Raw genomic sequence first — 4,619 nt, 5'->3', positions numbered from 1 at the left:
CCCACATTAAGTATATTTAGACCGGAGGCAGCCCACTAATTTAAGAATGATTCGCCTCGTTTGTTTGTTCCAGTGCTTCCCCAGATAGTGTGGTGAGCATTGGCGTCACAGCCTATTATAAGGTTTTCCAATCTTTGATGGTCTATCAACCTCCGAACTGTTGTCGGAGGTGGTTCCCCTTGTTGATCCAGGCATGTTACAAAATATTTTAAACACTTCCAGCACTCACAGACTTGTTACCTCTTTTAGCCAGTCTATTAAACAAAGATAAAACACTTGCGTTATGGCGATTCTTAAGGCTGTGCAAGTGATTGTGTATCTCTCTCTATCTCACTGATATTGAGAATTACGGGGCCGTACCCAAATAAATGTTTGGGCTGTTTTTGTATTACTTTCGACGTGTTTTTAAAGAGAACTTTAAGGATGGGTCTATCGCCTTTAAAATAGTTGTTGAATGGGTCTATCACCTTTAATAGTTGATAGGGGGGCCATGCGAGGTTATTATTATTTGATGCCTTTGATGGGTTTTTCCCAGGGTCTGGGCACTCCTTAATAAACTCTAATTTCACGAAAATAATTGCGCGCCTCGCCAACAGATGGCAGCAACGGTATTACATGCAGAGTGGGTTGCATAACACGATAATGCAGGTAATGATATTTAATGATTTATAAAGAAAGGTCAACCATTTTAGTTTTTATTTTTCTTGCGATTTGCGTGTTTGATGGTGGTTGGTGATTGTTTTTATTGTGGTTTTCGAGATGCTTTATTTGTAATTATCGACTTTTTTTGTTCTTCATTTTAGTGATATTGTGCTAGTAGTGGTAAGTTAAGAAATTTATATTTAATTCTAATACGTAGACGGCACAGAGAAAATTAATAAAAGTCTTATTTTCTCTATGGTCCTCTTATTTTCCTAATGGCAGACGGCTTGTAAAGAACCAGAGGTAGAATCCATTTAATGTTTACTTCTGTTTTTTCCTTAATTGTTTTGTTGTTAGTACTTCATTCATGTAATTTTCGCCCAAGAATATAATATGATGGTACTACTGTAACTTAATACCAAAAATACCTGTACCTGAAGTTTGAATTTTAAATAAATAATGGTGAGCAGAAACAATATCTCAAATTAACAAAAGCATTTGAAAAAACCCAGAAAAACCTAAAATAACTAAGTGGCGCAGGCTTTTAAAAAAAAAAAAGGGGTTTTTGCTAACTCTAATTAAAAACTAAAACTGGGTTCTAATACTTCTAATTACAGCAAGAATCAGGTTTTTGTTACTAATTCAAACGTTGTCGTTGTTTTAATTGTTATATTTATGAAGATGTTTATCATTTACAACTTTTTATATACATTTTTTTCTTTTTAGTTACCATGCCTGGACAGTATTGTTCAGTGAAGGACTGTGGTCCTGCTAAAATTAGCCAGCGTAAGTTTCTAAACCCTGTAAATGATTATCCAAGATTCATTGAATGGGTAAAACTATCCGGTAATAACGCCCTTTTGGAAAAAAACGCCAGAAAAGATTTACCTCAGTAATAGAATCTGTGGTATACATTTTCAACCAAAAGATTTTGGTACTAATAATGTCCTTTTAAAAACTGCAATACCATCTTTAAAATTACCAACAGGTTAGAGTTTTCCTTAAAAAATTATGACACTGCATATACAACTGTCATTCTTATTTACAGATTCTTTGAAGAAGATTGATTTTAAAACAAATCAAGGCAATGTTTCTACTATTGTACAGGGTGTCCCATTAAGAATGTTCCTCGGCTGTATCTCAGGCCCCAATAATCGTAGAGCGTTGAAAAAAAAATTAGTATAATAGTGGCCCAAAAAAAATAGCTGGAAATTATTTTAAAGTTCATTGGTCAACCGCTAGAGGGCGTTCTAGCTACTTAAAAACTTCATAAAGTCTATTTTTTCCAAAAAACCTTTAATAACTTGCATCCCAAAATATTATCGAAATAATTTACAAAGTATTCCTGACAAAAATGTTTTGACAACCATTTCTGTCAAATGTCAAATAAAGTGGTGGGGAGATATTCTATCTTAAATGAGAAAAATGGTAAGAAGTAGGCTTTGGCTGCACCGATTTTTTTAAAACAACTTTTATTTAAAAGCTTTTTTATTGCTTTATTTTTCTACCAAAAAGATATTATTAGAACATTTTCCTAAAACCCGCTAGGGGGCATCTACTTCTAACTTACGCTATTCGACTGATTATTTTAAGAAACTCAAATGCAACCATCTGTGCTTTTTTACGGTATTAAGAGCGGAGAACAAAGCTTAATAATTTAGTAAAAACCGCATTATGATATCACGTCTCTAACTAAAGTTACAAAAAAAATGTGTTCATTAGAAAGTGAAAACATCAAATATGGTCGTTAAGTTCTATTTACCAGCCGAGTTAAAAAAACTGGTGTCTAAATGAATCTTTGTGTAGAGAAACAATCTTGGTATACCAGCTTTTTAGAAATTCCGGAAGGTGGCGTTTATTTATACACTTCTTTATACAGGATGTTTCATTGGTAATAAATCAGGTAATAAATCAATGTTTATGGGAAAACTATGAAAACTATGCATAGGAACGTTTTAAATATTTATCAACGTCGACGCGTCATTGTAACACGACAAAAATATTTTGATAGTTTTGGCACTTGGTACCGATTAAACTGAAAAAAAATAATAATCTTGCTTATTTTAAATGGAATAAAAAATAATATTATTTTAATTCCTACACTAATCTAATGCCTGCCGAGGTGTTCGAATTGTCGTCCGTCTTGTTCTATACAATTTTGAACTCTTCGTCGGGTTGATTCCACGGCTGCCTCTATTTCTGCGGCTGGTAAACTCCGAATAGCGCCCTCTATTCGCTGTTTCATATTTTCTCTATTGGTAGGAATCGAAGAAAATACAATGGCTTTTATTCTACCCCATAAATAAAAGTCAAGGCAGGTTAAATCTGGCGATCTGCAAGTATATGCAATGTAGTCTAATAATGTTTCTATAACGATATAATTACCTTGCCGGCCAAGGGAAAAAGCTACCTCTGCCAATCCAACGATCAAGGTACCGCTAATTAAGGAACGTTCGCACTTTTACCGCGAAATGAGCCGGGCTTCCGTCATGTTGTAAAAACATTTTGGCTCTTATAACCAGAGGCACCTCTTCTAATAATGCTGGGAGCTTATTTCTTAAAAATCGAAGATATCGTTCTCCAGTTAGGCTCTCATCAAATAAAAATGGACCTATAACCTGAGATCCTATTACACCACATCAGACATTAACACTCCACCTTCCCTGATGCTGGATCTCGCGCATCCAACGAGGGTTAGTTTCAGATCAATAGTGCATATTATGTCTGTTAACTCCTCCGTCACTATTGAACGTTGCTTCGTCTGTCCATAAAATTTCGTTGAGAAAATTTGGATTTTCGAGCAACATATTCTCCATCCAATGACAATAATCTAGTCTTCTGTCATAGTCTTCTAGATTTAATGCCTGGTGGAGTACTATATGGAATGGATGAAATCTATATGCAAAAAAATTAAATTAAGTAAGTATCTAGGCACTTATTTTTGAAAAATTGTGTTATACCTGTGTTCCTGCAAAATTCTGTGAACTACAGAACGAGGTATGCCTAAATCGCCTGAAATAGTTCTGATGCTTAAGTGCAGATCAAATTCTACATAGGCCAAACAATTTATTATGTTTTCCTTCGTTCTCCTGCGACCTTGTCTACGGTAGGTTGGATGGACTACACTACCTGTTGTCCGAAAACGACGGGCCAAATGAAAAAATATGCCTCTACTCAGACGCCGGTTTTGAGGAAAACCTTGAGCATACAGCCTTGCAGCTATAGTAGCATTTTCAAAACGTTCATAAAAAATTTTGATAACATTTACCGACTCTTGCAAAGACAGACGCATTTTAAATTAAAGTCAAAGAATAAACTCTGATCGAAATAAATAACTAAATTTATAGGACCACCGAAAACTTTTAAGCAGCTGTTACAGAGTTGTCACCGGCCTTTTTGTTTTTTAAACAAATGCAAAGCCAACTTATTATTAAAATTGGCATAATTTAATTAGCTATTTATTTATACTCGAATAAACTGCTAACCGATAGTCTTATATAAACTTTAATTTTTAGTTCCTTTATGAACACAATTAATATGTTGCTGTATTTTTTTCAATATTATTCTTTTAACTTATTTTAGCATAATATCATGTGGTATTATTTGTTGCTATGTTGTCCAAAAATTTACGTTCCTATGCATAGTTTTCCCATACTGAATAGATTTATTCCCGCTGAAACTCCTTTATAAAGAAGTGTAAATAAACACCACCTTCCGGAATTTCTAAAAAGCTGGTATACCAAGATTGTTTCCGGAATCCGGTCTTATAAATATTGAATAAGGATTTAATGTGATTATGCACTATTAATTTTTTGTTTTCAAATGTTCGACTAAGAATGTCCCATGCTAAATCATAGTTTTCATTTGTGATGTTAATAGCCTGGATTGATTGGGCTGCCGCACCCTCTAGTGTAGCCTTTAAATATTGAAATTTTTCGATTGGCTCAAGGCAATTATTTTTGTGAACTAGAGAAGTG

At 34.2% G+C, this 4,619-nt stretch overlaps 1 long non-coding RNA gene across 1 annotated transcript; it reads right to left on the bottom strand.

The window, feature by feature from the left end:
• Positions 1 to 2,217: 2,217 nt before the first annotated feature.
• LOC126738735 (uncharacterized) lies at positions 2,218 to 3,976 on the bottom strand. Its single transcript, XR_007661429.1, has 4 exons — positions 3,603 to 3,976; positions 3,028 to 3,537; positions 2,744 to 2,975; positions 2,218 to 2,677 (listed from the first exon to the last, which is right to left on the bottom strand). It is a non-coding gene; the product is annotated as an uncharacterized LOC126738735 (long non-coding RNA).
• Positions 3,977 to 4,619: the final 643 nt, after the last annotated feature.

The sequence above is a fragment of the Anthonomus grandis genome, chromosome 1 (genome assembly GCF_022605725.1).
Source record: "Anthonomus grandis grandis chromosome 1, icAntGran1.3, whole genome shotgun sequence".
NCBI classification, from domain to species: Eukaryota; Metazoa; Arthropoda; class Insecta; order Coleoptera; family Curculionidae; genus Anthonomus; species Anthonomus grandis.
The sequence above is the reverse complement of the archived record's forward strand: the minus strand, read 5'-3'. Positions and strand labels throughout refer to the sequence as shown.